The 17512-nt window shown below is 39.2% G+C and overlaps 1 protein-coding gene across 6 annotated transcripts in view; it reads right to left on the reverse strand.

Moving 5' to 3' along the window:
- chl1b (cell adhesion molecule L1-like b) overlaps window positions 1-17512 on the reverse strand; it is an 892764-nt gene that overhangs the window by 692482 nt on the left and 182770 nt on the right. For all 6 annotated transcript variants that reach the window (XM_060835722.1, XM_060835723.1, XM_060835715.1 and 3 more), the window contains one exon: window positions 14869-14913. The gene's annotated coding sequence lies outside the window, so the exon portion shown is untranslated. The remainder of the gene's footprint in view (window positions 1-14868; window positions 14914-17512) is intronic.

The raw sequence follows: 17512 nt of genomic DNA on the forward strand, positions 1-17512 counted from the left end.
GTTGCCGTGGGTGGAAGGTTTGTGTCATAAAGAAAGGCTGGCTAGGCTTGGATATTTTTCACTGGAGCGTAGAAGGTTGAGAGGTGACCTGATAGAAGTTCATAAAATAATAAGAGGTATAGATCGAGTTGTAGTTTTCCACAAGGTGGGGAATTTCAAGATAAGGGGACACATTTTTAAAGTGAGAGGAGAGAGATTTTAAAAAGACATAGGAGGCAAATCTTTTTACACAGAGGGTAGTTCGTGTGTGGAATGAACTTTCTGAGGAAGTGGTGGCTACAGATACAATTACAATGTTTAAAAGGCATTGGGATAGATAAACAAATCAGAAAGGTTTGGATGGATATGAGTCAGGAGCAGGCGGCTGGGACGAGTTTAGTTTGGGATATTTGGCATGGATCAGTTGGACCGAAAAGTCTGTTTCCATGCTCTATGACTCAATGGCTGTGACTCTATAAGTAACATAAAGGAAGTAAAGCAGTACAGGCCAGTTGAGCCGAATGTGTAACCCCATCGAGTCATAGAGTCATAGAGTTGTACAGCATGGAAACAGACCCTTTGGTCCAACTCGTCCATGCCGACCAGATATCCCAACCCAATCTAGTCCCCCCTGCCACCACCTGGCCCATAACCCTCCAAACCCTTCTTATTCATATACCCATCCAAATGCCTTTTAATGTTGTAATTGTACCAGCCTCCACCACTTCCTCATTCTATACACGTACCACCCTCTGCATGAAAAAGTTTCCCCTCTCATCTTAAACCAATGCCCTCTAGTTCTGGACCCACACACCGCAGGGAAACAACTTTGTCTATTTATGCTATCCATACCCCTCATTATTTTATAAATCTCTATAAGGACACCCCTCAGCCTTTGAAGCTCCAGGGAAAACAACCCTCGCCTATTCAACCTCTCCCTAGAGCTCAAATCCTCCAACCCTGGCAACATTCTTGTAAATCTTTTCTGAACTCTTTCAAGTTTCACAACATCCTTCTGATAGGAAGACCAGAATTGCATGCAATATTCCAAAAGTGACCTAACCGATATCCTGTACAGCCAAAACGTGACTTCCCAAATCCTGTACTCTTTGCTCTGACCAATAAAGGAAAGCATACCAAACACCTTCTTCACTAACCTGTAGGAGAATTTCCTACAACAGTATGTGTTCGGTCCAATAAGAAAGGTTGCACTGTTGGACATGGTTCTTGAAAATGACGTGGACCCAGTAGATCAGCAATCAGCAGGGATCATTGAGGAGACTGTGACCATTGGTTTTAAGGCTGAGGATGACAGTGGAGAATGACAAGGATAAAGCAGAGTAAGAAAGATGAATTGGCAGGATGGGACAAGAACAGAGTTGGGCCAGATAGACTGGAACCAAAGAACAGTGGGAGGAAACTGTAACTGAGCAATGAGTTGCTTGCAAAGAGATATTTGTGACACAGTCAAAATACATTTTCCCAAAAGGGAAAGGTAACACAAGCCTCCCTCCAGACCTCGCTGGATTTCAAATTTGATAGAAGTTAAGAAGAAGAAAAAGTGTGCTTATGATAGATGTCAGACAGATAGTATGATCGAGAGCCCAAAGGAATACACAAGGTTCAGAGGGAAGTGAAAAAGCATATTCAGAAACAAAGAGCCATTATGAGAAAAGACTGACATCCAATATCAAGGAAAATCCCAAGGTTAAACACAAATAAAAAGTAAAAGAGTGGAAAGGGAATTGGGAACCAATTAGGCGATTCACATGTGGAGGCAGGAGGCATAGCTGTGGTATTAAATCAATTATTTCCATTTGTCTTTACCAGAACATGGATTCTACCCTGGCCATGCTACAAAGGGGGAACCTTGTCACTTGAAGGGTTCAAACTGATAAGAAAGAAGTGTTGGATGGATCTTTTGTCTTTCACAACAAGACTTTTTTTTTGGATGAAATGCACCTAAGGATATAGAAAGAAGTGAAAGTGGAAATTGCAGAGGCTTGCTTACACTCTTGGAACATGCTAGAGGACTGAAAAATTGCAAAGAGCATACCCTTGTTCAAAGCCCAGCAATTACAAACTGATCAATTTAGCCTCCATGGTGGGGAAGCAATTGGAAACAATTATTTGGGATAGAATTAGTAGTCATATTGAGAGAGAAAAAAAAGAGGATTGATTCAGAAGTGTCAGCTTAGACTTCTGAAAAGGAAATATTGAATTATTGAATTGCTGGAAGATTTTGAAAAAGTAATGGAAAAGCTCAACGAGGGCAATGCTGTTGATGTTGTGTGTATGGTTTGCAGATGGTGTTTGATAGAGCGCCACACAACAAACTTATGAGGCAAATTATAGATCATGGGGAAAGAAAGTACACACTAATGTTAGTCGATGTAAAAATACAAAATTGATTGAGTGATCGGAAATGAGAGTAATGGTAAATATCTTTTAGGCTGGAGGAAGACTTGTCGTGAGATTTCTCAGATGTTGGTATTAGAATCCGAATGTATTTTCCTTATACATTAATGAGCTAGATCTTAGTGTGCAGAGGAAAAATTCAATATTTGCAGATGAAACAAAATTTTGAAACATTGTAAACTATGAGGAGGTCACTGCAGAACACCAAAAGTAGGCAGACAGGTAGTTCAATGCCAAGTATGAGGTGATGTTGTTTAGTAGGATGAACATGGATAGACAATATGAAATAACATATGCAAGTCAAAAGGGACTGCAGGAGCAGAGATGTCTGGGTGCATTTATACAGCAGGACAGATGAAGAGAGCAATTAATAAAGCACACAGTATCAGTAAACTTTACTGAAAGGTACATAGAGCACAAGAGTAGAGAGGTTATGTTAAACTTGTTAAGACAATTGTTAGACTTTATCTGGCGCATTGTGCATAGTTCTGGATGTCACACTGTGGGTAAGGTGTCAATGCATGTGAGAGATTGCAGAATGATTCCAGGGATGAGAAACTTTAGCTGCAAGGATAGATTGGAAAGGTTGGAGCCATTCTCCTTGGAGAGAAGGAGGCTAACAGTAGATCTGATGAAAGATTTCAAAATCATGAAGGGTCTGGTTAGAATTCATAGAAAGAAACCTGTAAAATGATCAAGAATGAGGGACACAGATTTAAAGTGATTGCCAAAAAAAGAAAATGTGATGTGAATAAAAACATTTTCAGATCTGGACTGCATGCCTGGAAATATGGTGGAGGCATGTTCAACTGAGGCATTCAAGAGAGCTTTGGATGATTATTTATACATAACAATATACAAGGGTAATGAAGAATAGTGAGAGATTGGCACGAAATCTTGATGCTCATTTAGAAAGCTGGTGCAGAGCTGATGGGCCAAATGGCCTCCTTCTGTGCTTCCAAGTGTAAAGCTGCTGTCAAGCTTCTATTGCTCACTGTTACAGTAAAGTTACAAGTGAGATGCTTTCAATATCCTTAAATTATTTTTCACATTGAACATGCTTAATGTTTCATTCCAGTATAAATTTCAGAAATTTACAAGGTGAGAATCATTAATGGCTAAAATGTAAAGGGCAGAATCCCTACAATATGGAAGCAGACTATTCAGCCCATCAAGTTCACACCAACTCTCTGAAGAGCATCCCACCCCACTACAACACTGCATTTCCATGGCTAATCCACCAAGCCTTCACATCCCTGGACAATATGAGGAATTTAGCACGGTCAATCCCTCTAACCTGCACATTTTTGGACTGTGGGAGGAAGCCTGAGCACCTAGAGGAAGCCCACACAGACACAGGGAGAATGTGCAAACTCCATACAGACAGTCACCTGAGGATGGAATGGAACCGTGGTCCCTGGTGCTGTGAGGCAGCTGTACTAACTACTAAGCCACTGTGCCATTCCAGAGCTCTCTGGTGTAAAGGAAATAAAAACATGACAGATAACCTCCCAAACCTATGTAATAAAATAAAACTCTTGTTTCAACTGTAGGTGAGACTGCTTCTAAAAGTGTGTGCAGCCTACTTACCTAGGCAAGGATAGATGAGCCATCAACAAAGTGCAACAAAAGGTTCACCAGACAGATCCCTGGGAAGGTAGGATAGTCGGATGGGGGGAGATTCTTGTGAAGTTCAATAGGGTAGATGGAAGGAAGATGGCTTTATGTGCTTTTGGAGTGTCAGGGTTGGATAGGGATGTGTACAACTAGTATACAAACTCCCACCATAACAGGTAAGCCATTTGGTATTGAGATGACGAGGAATTTGTTTTTCACTCAGAGGATAATGAATCTTTGGTATTCATGACCCCAGAGGCACCAATTAATGAGTAAGGACAAGACAGGGCTGAATGGCCTAAAACTGTTCTTATTTCTTTAGTTCCTATAAAACTGGCTGAATTACTGGTATTTTTCATGGAACGTCATTGTTTTCTAAGACTTTTTTTCTGATGTTAATTAATCTCTGGTGTTCTCCAAGAATATTAGAACAGAGTTTCATTTTTTTTCATCCCTTGTAAGTTCCTCATTGATTCATAGCCATGCAGCACAGAAACAGACTCTTCTGTCCAACTTGTCCATGGCAACCAAGCTTCCAAAACTAAACTAGTCTCATTTATCTGTTTTTGCCTCATATCCCTCTAAACCTTTCCTATTCAACTATCTGTCCAAATGTCTTTTCAATGTTGTAACTGTACATGCATCTGCTACTTTCTCTGGTATTCCACTTTCAAACCACTCTTTATTTTGTCAAAATGTGAATCAAATTGAAACCATATTTTGAACAAAAAATATCAAAACTGAAAGGTGCTTCTCTTTATTTTAAAGAAAAGCAAAACTGCAGAATGGTTTTCCTATCAAATTCTGAATTTCAGATCATGTTTTCAAACTGATTTGGATTAAGTCGAAGTTTTACAGAATGGGTGATCTATATTTTCTTTCTTAAAAATATCCACAGGTTTGAACTGAGGTGTTTATCAATGTCCCCTGACTACTCACTTTGAACTAATGATTTCAAGAGAGCCAAGAGCAACTAAGAAGAAAGTTGAATACAACAAATGGTTACCCAAAACAATAAGCCTATTGTTCCTCACACTACTTGAAATCTACACCATGGCGCTTTTGAACAGTCTCACATACAAAAAAAAGAATCTGCAAAGTTTTCTCTTTGCTGTGAATACATTAATGAAATGAATAGCAGAGAAGTTCACTTTGCAACTTGCCTGAGTCACTGTGACACAGCTGACCACCCCATCCTTCCTTATTATCATCTCTCAGGTGGGACTGCTCTCGCCTAGTTCAATCATAGCCAGAGAGCCACTTGCAATGCCCATCTCTTCCTGCTCTGGCACCATTACCCATGGTGTCCCCCCAATGATCCATCCCTGGCCCCCTCCTTAATGATGTAAAGCCACTCAGCTCACTTGTTTCGCAGACTACTGTGTCAATCAAACTAATACTAAAACCATAGGGTTCAATCCCTTTTCAGGCTGAAGAACATAAGAAATAGGAGCAGGAGTAGGCCATTTGGCCCACTGAACCTGCTCTGCCACTCAATAACATCGTGGCTGATCTTTTCATGGACTCAACTCCACTTACCCACTCACCATAATCCTTAATTCCTTTACTGTTGAACAATTTACCTTAAAAATCATTCAATGAGGTAGCCTCAGCTGCTTCACAACTCTAAAGAATTGTAACCTTTTGAGTGAGGAAGTACCCCCCTCAACTCGGTTCCAAATCTGCTTCCCCTTATTTTGAGGCTATGCCCCCTAGTTCTAATATAGATAACAGAGGGCCTGCCTTATTATACTTGTGATAGTTTTAAAAAACTAGGCAATTACCCATAGTTCAGCAAATAATTATCAAGGACACGCCTCGAGGTAGAGAACTGCAGAACAAGTTGGATTATATTGGTCATGTTACGGCCTAGTTTCATATCACTCCACAGACGATAAGTATCATTGTTCAGGAATGTATGCAAATCACAATTTGCATCATTACCCATACACAATGGTGTTTCAGAATAAGCTGGGCCAAATTCTGTGATTAGTTCAAATTAAAAGTCATTTTTCAATGTTCCTTCCAGTACAATGACGTGGATTTTATTGTAATGACTGTGAAACTGTCAGCTTTAGTCTTCATTATAATAACGTAACTGGCAGCATCTTTGGGAGTTTGGATAAACACGGAATAACATGAAAATCCAGAAGTAGTTGTCAGTGAGACTATGCTACTCCACAGTGTGTTTAAGATGTTCTCATAGACTGCTATATGCATTGTAGTCATGAACAGTCCAGATCTTTCATATAATGCAGTTAGTTCCACTGAAAAAAAAGAGGCTGAGTTTTTCATCGTGGACAAGTCAATTATTGCTGAACTCTGTTACTGGTTCTGAAAAACTAATTTTAGTTTTGTGGAATATCATATTTCTTCACAATTATTAACACTTCCTCTTTTTTGAGAAACAATGTATTTTTTTTTCAAACACTTTCTCGACCTTTGTTTTAGCACCTGCTTTAATAGCCACACACCTAATCCTCAATCTGAAAAGGAAAACTAAACACGAAGGATCTTTCATGTTTGACCTTCCTGGTTTGCTGAATGTGCAGCACCAATTTCAGTAGGTGATGGCTGACATTCCTGATGCCTCACATCAAAACATCCCTTTGAACTAATGCCAGACTTACAGTGTCGTGGGAAAATGAGCAATTCCTGTTCCGGCAATTTGCCAGAATTTTGTGGGAAATGTCTCCCATGTCAGTGATGTGCAAATTGCTTTGCTGTTGACCACAAATTCCGGGTTGCGTGTCATGGCACAAGGACAAGGAGGGAACAGAGTTTAGTCATAAGGTTGCAAGGGCATGCTGAATTATTGACCGCGGCCTAGAATTTCTGTTGGTTGTTCATCTGAAATTGGCCAAGGCAACATAAAACACCAAGGAATTTCCAGTCTAAATTTGATACACTGAATATTGAGTTTCTATGATCTTCAAAACTGGTTTAAAACATCATGCCAGAAGGCAGCACCGGTGGCAAAACTAGTCACGCCCCAGACTGAAACCATGAGCATTGCATGTTTCTCTTGATTTCACTTGCCTGCAAACAGTCAAGAATGCCCTTCAAAATGAGCACACAAGCACCAGTAGGTAAAATGTGTAAGATACTGAGAAACTGCACCAGCCAAATAGGTAGAAGTATTTTCTTTAAGTTATTTTCAGTGATTTAAAATCAAGCTATTCACACGGCAAAATGAGACATTCCAATTATAATGTTCATTTCATTGCTAAGCCATTTCCAAACTTTTAACAGAACCACATCGCATTACCATTCCTAAATGCATCAATCAACACAAAAAGAAACACACTTGTTATGTTCCATTACATTCTTTTTATTGCTGCATTGGTCCACAGAAGGTTTTATTTGTGATTATGCAAATCAGCTTGAGAGAAACATGAATCATTGCAGCACTTAAGAAAAACAGAGCAATTTGTGTTCAAATTGCCAATTAAGCTCAAAACAGCAATTCCATCCCCATATCTATTGAAGATTCAGCTTCCTCCGATAATCAATGGGCTGAGAAAATCTACAAGAATCATTTTGCATATTTCATCATTGACTATACAAAAGGAAAAACATTCTTCTGCAAAACATGGAAAGAGAGAGGAAATTAGGAGCATTAAAATTAACCAGAATTCTAAAGAAGCGTTTCATTTCAAATTCAAAACAAATTTTGTGACTCATTTCCCCTATTGAGAAGAAGCCAAAGTCTATGATTCGCCTGTGCCTCAATAGGAATGATCTCCATTCTGCATTTATGTTTAAACTTCAGCTACTATAGCATGTAATCCAGGCTGACATACCAGTGTTGCACTCAGGATATGAGATGCTGTTGGAAACAACATTTTACTAACAACATGTTAAACTCAGACGGGTGTAAAAATCCCAAGCACTATTTTGAAGAAGAGAAGAATAGTTCTTCCCAATAATTGGGCCATTTTGTATCCCTCAGCGAAAATTAACTGAAGTAAATGATTGTAAAATATTATCTGGTCATTATCACATTGATTTTTGTGGGAGTTTGTCAGTAAAAAAAAGGAAAACGACTACAGCTTTACCACATCATAGACTCATTAGTGAGAGACTTCTGGTGGTGGGTTAACCTGAGGGTCACTATGCCTCAGGCAAGGGGAGAGGTTGAGGATGAGGGTCCTTCATGGTAACCTCAGCCAATGTTTGCCATATCCAAAACAGCTTCTATGTCTTTTACATTACAACAATGACTGCACTTCAAAAGAAGTCCATTGATCCTTAAATCATTTTTGATGTTTTCAAGTCATTGAAAGTACTGCAGAAAGACAATAAACTCCTGGATCAATTGTTCCAGTATAACTGTAATCTTTTCAACAATTGAAAACTTTTTAATCATTACAATATGTCAACTGGAAACAAAACTGGAGTTCCCTAAACCTGTTAACTATCGGGGAACATGATGGTACAATGACAATCACATTGCTGCAGAACAGCTTTAACTCTGCAATAATGCAAATGTGACCCTGTCACTGATCCAAATTGGACTCCAGAGTACAATGAAGCTCTTTCAAATACCTCAACATCAACAACATGGAATAAAATCGCTCTTTAATGGAAAGTTAGGCTTAAAGTGCCCAAGGACCTCAATGGCCTTCCACTGCAGATCAAAAAATCAAAGACAATTTCTTAAAAATTATAGGATAATAAACATTACTGCTGAATAAACAAGTTACCATCTAATGTACTCTTAATCTCAGCACAGAATATAAAGGAAGCAATGTTGATGGCAAACAGTTCAATTACAGCTCTCAGTGTCAGTCTAAGTGTGCAACAGATCTATAACATTCAGACTGAAAGGTTTGACAATCACATATTTGCAACAGGTTTTAAGCTTTATGCAGAACTGTAACTTTTACAACTACTCTAACTCTTCAGCATCATATTTATGCTGAAAATTAACTTGAAATCAGGAAAAAGTAAATTACTTAACTGTTTTTTTGTACCACAAACTATTGATCTGAAAGTTGGCTTTTCAACACTTAATTTTTGGAAATACCTGTCCCATTTTAGCTTCAGGATGATATTAACATGCACATAAATTTATACCGCTATCCCAACAGTAGCTATTTTGGTGAGGACATAAGAGTGGTCCTAGCCAACATTCATTCAATGTATGCAGAGCTGGCAGAGAGTGATGTCCAACCTGTCATACTGATTTAATGCCATGTACTTGGAGCTCAACACATCAGCTAATGCATGCTCTTAACTGAATACAACTGAGCATTCATTCAGCAACAAGAAGAAAACTCCCTTTCAGCACTATCTAAAGAGATCATCAACTACTTTCAAATCTGTTGTTGATTGATTTGCAAGCTCTTTCTTGCTGAAACTGCAGAAGTGTTTGCTAGTCTACAGAGTTGTTTGTCCTACTTTTTTGTATATTGGACATTCCTGGGTAATTTTCCACATTCTCAAGTAGATACATTGAGCCAGAGGGCGTCACAGCACCAGGGACCTGGGTTTGATTCCAGCCTCAGGTGACTGTTTATGTGCGGTTTGCATGTTTTCCCCTTGTCTGCGTGGGTTTCCTCCAGCTGCTCCGGTTTCCTCCCACAGTTGAAAGATGCATAGGTTAGGTGAACAGGCCATGCTAAATTGCCCATCGTGTTCAGGGATGTATAGGTTAGGTGCATTAGTCAGGGAAATGTAGAATAAATAGGGTAGGGGAATGGGTCGGGGTGGGTTACTGTTCTGAGGGTTGGTGTGAACTTATTGGGCCAAATGGCCTGTTTCCACACTGTAGGGATTCTAGGAGAGATACCAGTATTGTAGCCACACTGGAACAGCTTAGCTAGGATTGTCTGGAGCACAAGTCTTTGGTACAATTGCCAGTATGTTGTCAGAACCCATAGCCTTCTCAGAATCCAGTGTCTTCATATCCTGTGAAGTCAATTTAATTGGCCAAAGACTGGCATCGTGATGCTGGGGTCCTCTGTGCGAGGCAAAGATGGATCATCCACTTGGCAGTTCTGCCCGAAGACTGTTGTGAATGATTCAGCCTTTTTTACTCGTGCTGGGCTCTCCTATCATTGAAGATGGGGATATTTGTGGAGCCTCTTCCTCTAGTGAGTTGCTAAATGACTGGATGTGGCAGAACTGCAGAGCCATTGATTGTGGGATCACTGAGTTTTGTCTATCACATGCTGCTTATGCTGTTTAGCATGGAAGTAGTCCTCTTCATACAAGGTGTGCTGTAACTAAAAGTATTTCAAGCACATAATCACCTGTTACTAGGTGATAATGTCTATGCTTTGATGACATAGTTTTAAAATTAATACACAACATGTTTGAGAACCATGCTGCCTTGCAGATAGTGCTCAAGTAGGATACTTAAACAAAACTTCTGACATAAAAATGGAAATTATTGGTGAAATTCAGCAGGTCTGAGTTCTGCTGTTGGGTTGGTCTGGAGATACCCTGCAATAACACACTTGAGAAGATCTGTAGTGGTCCACTGCAAAGCCTTGTCATCATATGGTTACAGTATATGGTGACAGCTGAGCAGTGCAGGAGGAACAGAGCATTGATCACATCCATTCTGGTTGGCTTGACACACCAAAAGCATTTCCCCAGGTTTACCAGTACTCACAAAATGTATAACTGCAACTTTGTACAGTCACTTTGTCTCTCAATATCTTTCATCAAAAACAACAGTAAATTACTTCAGGTTGACTGACGGCATAGGATTGTATTTTTATTCAGGAGTTTAGATTTATCGTTAGCCCAAAGGAATATACTGTGTAATATCCCATAAAAACCTATCACCAGTCCTAAAGTCCATCACTGAGGCACTAATCTTATACACATCAATGAGATTAAGTAGTGTACAAGAGAAATTTGATACAATATAACATATTGCAACTAACCTCATGCACTACTGCACACATATAAATTTACAACTTGGAGGGCAGACCTTTTTCAATTTCAATTAAAGAGCTTTGTCTACTGAGATTTATGGCGTTCAGTCCATCATAGCATAGAACAACTTTCTTACACAATTTTCTGCTCTTTCAGCGAGGAGCAATCCCTACCACTGTGGTATTTAAGCCTCTTCATCAATGACTCTCTCTCCCACATTACTCCAAATCATATATGTGGAGCTGCCTCCCTTCACAATTATCCCCTCAGCATCCTAGCATTCTGCCTCCAAACCCATCAACTACCAGCTGCTTTAACACTGCAGAGGTTCCTGTTAACACCCTTTGACTTTCAGTGAACAGACCATAACCTGCTTCCGTGTTGATTCAGAGCCCCCTGACCCTGACTGTGCTGTGGCTGACAGTGTCCAAGCCCCTGGACTGAAGTTGGATGCTATCATTGACTGTACTGGCAGTCCTGACTGATGACATTCCTCCTACCCTTGGCTGAGGCCCACTCCCCATAGATTTGGAGACAAGGCCACTTGGCTGAAACACATGTAATGTGTTTGTTGCATAAGCTACTGGCATATGTGTAACTGTGGCATTCATGTAACACAGTGCCATACAATAACATGTCCACACCCTTGACTGATCACCAATGGCAACCTGCTGCCTGGCTGTGTGTCTGTGCCAAATGGAAAGGCAGAAGTAATGTGAGCCTTTACATTTCTGATGAAGCAGCAACAGTACAAAAAGGCACGCCAAGAATGTCATGGCCACCCTAGTCAGTGAGTGCTAATACAACAAGCAAAGTGTATGTTCCAATCCATGAGATAGGCACCTGAACCGCAGATAAGGTGACATGGCAGCAACATTGCAATGTACAGTGCAGGTGCCCTCTGAAGCACAGCAGTGGAGCATAAAAACTAATCCTGAATGTGCCATGATATGGTGAAGCTGACGTATGCCTAGTGCCAACCTCCATGGTTGGAGGATGCAGGTGGAGACTGCCCATGGAACGTACTCTGAAATTTTGGGGAATGCTGCCCAAGATGGAAGCCTAGAGGAACAAATAGTGAGCTGGAACTGCCAGGCACCTGCTCTGACTTCATGTCAGCAAGTGTCACCATCTAGTTTCTCTCCACTCTCTGGAGACAAATGTGGTAAGATTAGGTACTAATCACTTTGAGTGTACGTACAAAGGCCATTCCCTGCTCACGAGTGAGATTCTCATTGCGTCAGTCAAACCTTGGGTGGAAAATTGGGCCTTTTTTTTCTCATTTTTGCAATCTTGCATATTTTCCCAACTGACTTGCCATTGCCAACATGATCAAGGAGAGGGTAAATCCAGCTCATGGTTGCTTAGTACACCGGTCATGGCTACTTAAATCACATGAACATGGCCAAAGGCACTGGTTAACATGAGTTACAATGGCCACATGTTTGTGGTTAAATACATTCATTTTTTAAAAAGTCATAGAAACTATCAACTTCAAAGTTAAGTTAGAAAGCCTGAAGAAGCAATATTGAGTGGTTTTGAAAGTTGCAAGAAAATAAACCTGAATAATGGATGTACAATTATCTACTAACAGAAGTGTGATGGATAGCAACATTCCCCTGGTTATTAACAATTTTATTGTGCTACTCAGTTAATAAACCTATTAGGAGCACCTCTGTCATATGTCCCAGTTTCTCAGTTACTCATAGATTAATGTGCTACTGTAAATCAAAATCTGGTAATGTAAAATTGAAGTCATTTTTGTATACCATGCATGTTTATTTAACATAAACAATATACCACTATTTCTGCAATAAAAGCAATTTTGTCAATGAACACACTGGAACCATTTAGCCAAACCAGGAAGGTTAAAAAAAAATATATCAATGGTTGCAGTCCCATTTTGTAAAGATAATATTCAAATTAAATCAGAGATCATTTTACCCAAATGGAAATTTTGACATAAAAGCATTTATTATCCAAGTTCCAGAAAATGAACTTTTGTCCCGAGCAAACAACCAAAATTTATTGAATAGCAGTTCTGTATGATGCAGGTTCACTGCCTAATTATTCATTTGCTGAAACCACTGGAATGATTATGGGAGCAGCAATTCAGCCATCATTAATACTCCTATTATATTTGACTTTTAAGAGAACTGTCATGTAATAATCAGTCTTATACCAGTTATAAATGCTTTACATAATGTTTCTGGTGCTATCTGCATTCATTTGCAGCGGCATAAAAGTAAACCTTCCAAACGTTTGTTGTTTTCCAATGTGGCAGCAGCAAGTATAATTACTGAAAACCCCCACTGAGTTTCACATCTGAAATATCACTCACTGTGCTTGCTTCTAACCTCTGATGACTATTATCTCCAGCCCGGCAGCCTTTTACAGGGATTAAGTCAATTAATTATGAGATTGTAAGATTATCACATATCTCAAACAGTGGGTATTACATAGAATATGGAGCCCTGAAACCTGTCATTCAGCCAAAATCTATGCCAGTGTTTATGTTACACCTAAGCCCCCTACCACTCTATTTACTTCATCGCACACAATCAACATGCCCTTAAATTCATTTCTGTCCCAAGTACTAAGCTAACTTCCTTCCCTGAAGTAAACCATAAGTACATCCAGCCAATAAAGGATATAAAGCCTTTAGTTAACGGTTCCCAGCTGATTTTGTATTGCAAAAAGATCCACAATTGACTGCCAATTCCTAAGTGTGATCCTTGTTCAAACAGCTGCAAACTGAATGCAAAACTGGCAAGATTCACGAGAGTGGCAGGTGTGTACAGCTGCCATTCAATGGGTTGCATCAGATTTACAGATTGATTGCAGTCACCGTGGGCACCATGATATGAGTGAGAGTCATGGGCAATGTAAAAACTACAACAACAGATGCTATGAATCATCAATCTTTGTTGAAGCTAGTTACACTCACAAATTTAAGTACTCAAAACCAATCTGAGCAACATTTTACATTATTTTGCAAATTCTCTGACATGAGGAGGAAGAACTTATGCTCTTTGTGAGAACATAAAGGATCCTGTTATGCTATATTAGCAGCATATTTGAGGATTTCGTATGACAGGTACAAAGTTTTTTTCTGGATATCATTTCATTAAACAGTAACTGCTCACAACTATGATGTTAGTTCTCCTATTTGTGTCCAATAAACTTTCCCAATTTGATTATACCACAAAGTTTGATATTGTACTTCTGATCCTCAACTATAAATTGTCAATGAAAATTGTGCACTGCAGTTCAAGCATTGATTATTGTCAACACAAATTCCCCCCAAATCTGAATTGTTACCCTTAACCTCCAATCCATTTGCTGTCTTGTACCCAATTTCCGCCAAGTTCTGTTATTTGGCCCTGGCCTCCCATTGTTTTGGTATTGGTCAGCACATGACACAGGAGCTCACTGAAGGTCACTTGAGGATTTAAATCTATTACTTCTGCCATATTATCATTGTCAATGTTTTTCTGTTCCTGTGCACTGTAGTATGGATAGAAAAAGTGTTAGCAAACTTTTTAAACACAGTTGTATCTAACATTTGTGTCTACATCAAAAGCTTCCTTTTTCCATTGCAACTGCTCTTACTGAGAAGAGGAAATCAGAATTACTTCTGAAGCAAAGTATGAAACATGCTATGAAATATGAAATATATGACATTTTAAATTCTTAAACATGAAAACCAGAAGAGTAATATTGGGAACAGCTGGTTCAAATAATTCTTGAAAAGAAACTGGAATTGGTATAGATTTACTCGACAGAAAAAATAGTTATTTTCTAAAAGCAATACTAATACAAATTTTGTCAAGTATTGGCAACTTTACTTTTAACAGTAAGTATAAGAACTAATCTACACCATATTTCAAAACAAAACAGCTCTGTGTAAATTTAGTCTACTAAGAACTTTTGACTACTAAGAATGAATATTAAGTAACTTACCCTAATGGAGCTTCTGGGAAAACTGACTAAGTTTCAATTATTTCACTGTAAGACAAAAATAGAAAAATTGAAGTGGCATGTTTAATAAAGACATGCATAATTTTAAAACAGTTTCAAACGAATCAAGTACAACTTTCACTTTCGTATGATATGTGGCATATATAAAAGGTCTTTATACTATATCCACCAACTGGCGCAAAACACCAAACAATTGATTATTAAAGTGTAATAATACTTAATCAAAAGTGAATTACAATGCACAGTTTTTTTTGTTCATGCATTATTCAAGCATTTGAAGTAATGCACCACTTAAAAGATTCAGTGAATTATTTAACATTGGTTTACAGTAGGCGAACATCTTAAGTCTGACATTTTGTTGCATCATTGCAAACACTAGACTTCATGAAACCCAATGAAGTCTCAGAGACAGGATCATGTCACAGCCAGTTGTTGACCTGGAATTTGGGTCCCACAATTGGGAGTTGCTCTTCTGTCAAAATCTTCAGTAGTGCAACAAATTTCAGTTTAAAAGCTTCAAAATGTGAAGTATTGCTTGTTCAGGTATTCAGTTAAATTATGTTTACTTGAGTGTAGCTAGGAGGAATGCCCATTTTACTCAATCAAGTGTCTTCACTGATTTCAGGAATTGCACTGGGATTAGGATTATTGTTGCTGTTGAAATGGTGCCCCTTGTTGAAAATATATCTATAAATCAAGATTTAATACAAAGTCCATTCAGCCCACGTGAACTTTGCCTGGGTTTGTGTTGTGTTATGGACCAGGCCAGACCCCCTCAAGAAAGTAGCCAAGACCTTAACTTTGCTCGTTGTTTTAAGCAGATGTAACACAAATATTTCAGGAGGGATGCTGTTGATCAAACCACTTAGTCTTAAACAAAACAGAATTTATTTACAAGGTTATGGCATGAAACACAAACAAAAGAGAACAGAATCCAGAATAACTTGACCGATCTGAAAACCCAACAGATCATTCCAACTTAATGATGCTGTTCCAAATACTTGCAACAATCCCCATAAACACTCCTAGGCAACAAAGGTAAAATCAAACACAGGGTCTTACAAGAGAGATGTCAGAGAGAGAGGAAGATCAGCATGGGTCTGTTTCTTTGGGTCCAGTAATTTTTACAACTGTCTGACTGCATTCATCGAATAGCTAGACTAAACCAAACCGAGAAAAGCTGAACTGGGAAAACTAGTCACTTGCTGTTCATTGAACATTTTTTTTTCAAATTTGAAAGCCTTTTTCCTGAGACAGCATCTGTTAGCTATAATTAAATTGACCCATCCAAGCCCAGACTTCTAGGAACCTGTGTTTTTACGACCTCCTGAAAAAAATACCAAGGGCAACTTAATCTTGTTAAAGGAGTGGCCTCATCATAGTTTTGTGTCGTTGGATTGAAGAATACTGACAATTATTTTGTATCATTGTGTTTAGATTAGATTACTTACAGTGTGGAAACAGGCCCTTCGGCCCAACAAGTCCACACCGACCTGCCGAAGCGCAGCCCAGCCATACCCCTACATTTACCTAACACTACGGGCAATTTAGCATGGTCAATTCACCTGACCCGCACATCTTTGGACTGTGGGAGGAAACCGGAGCACCCGGAGGAAACCCACGCAGACACAGGGAGAATGTGCAAACTCCACACAGTCACCTGAGTCGGGAATTGAACCCAGGTCTCAGGCGCTGTGAGGCAGCAGTGCTAATCACTGTGGCACCGTGCCGCCCACAACCCATGCCTACCGTGTTGCCAGGAATGGAGAATTTGAGTTATAAAAGGAGACACTGGAGTGAAGGATGTTGAGGTGTGACCTTATAGAAGCTCATAAAATCATGAAGGGTATAACAATTTCAAGTCTAGGAGGTATATTTTAAGGTGAGAGGAGAAAGATTTAAAAAGACATGAGGAGTAATTTACACAGAGAGTGATTCGTGTGTGGAATGAACTTCTAGAAGAAATGGTGGATGAAGGTACAGTCACAATGTTCAAAAGACATTGAGATAAGAAGCTGAACAAGAAATGTTTGGAGGGATATGGATCAAGCACAGGCAGGTGGGACTAGTTTACTTTGGGATTATGGTCAGTATGGACTGGTTGGACTGAAGTGTTGTGTTTCTGTGCTGTGTGACTCTATGACTCTGTGACTGTATTCCGTAGGATATGGGTCAACAGTTAGTCCGTGCTTTTCAAGTGTGCTTGTGTGAATATAAATGTCTTTAAGTATTTGAAAGAGTTTACAGTTTCAACATGTAAGGAAAGAATTTTAGCAGAAGGTTAATCCATTCACAGAAGGTGCTGCAGTAGCTTGTCACAGAACTATCTACCCTAGAGATTTTCCTAGATCTGTCTGTAAAATTGATTCGAATCATGCACAGAGAATATTTTGCTAGAAAGAAGGATGCAGTCTTTTTTTATTATTTATTATTCTATTACTATTTCCAAGATTTTCACTTAATCTGCTGTGGATGGAGGATTACAGAGCTTTTGTTGAGGGAAATTCACATGGATGCATTCCAGACCACACAAAGTTTGAAATGTTTTGAAATAATCACATTGATTATTAAAGGGTACAGATTGACTTTCAGGTGTCAGGTAAGTTTTATTTCTCTGAGCATGACA

This window comes from Hemiscyllium ocellatum, chromosome 14, assembly GCF_020745735.1.
Source record: "Hemiscyllium ocellatum isolate sHemOce1 chromosome 14, sHemOce1.pat.X.cur, whole genome shotgun sequence".
Classification (NCBI taxonomy): Eukaryota; Metazoa; Chordata; class Chondrichthyes; order Orectolobiformes; family Hemiscylliidae; genus Hemiscyllium; species Hemiscyllium ocellatum.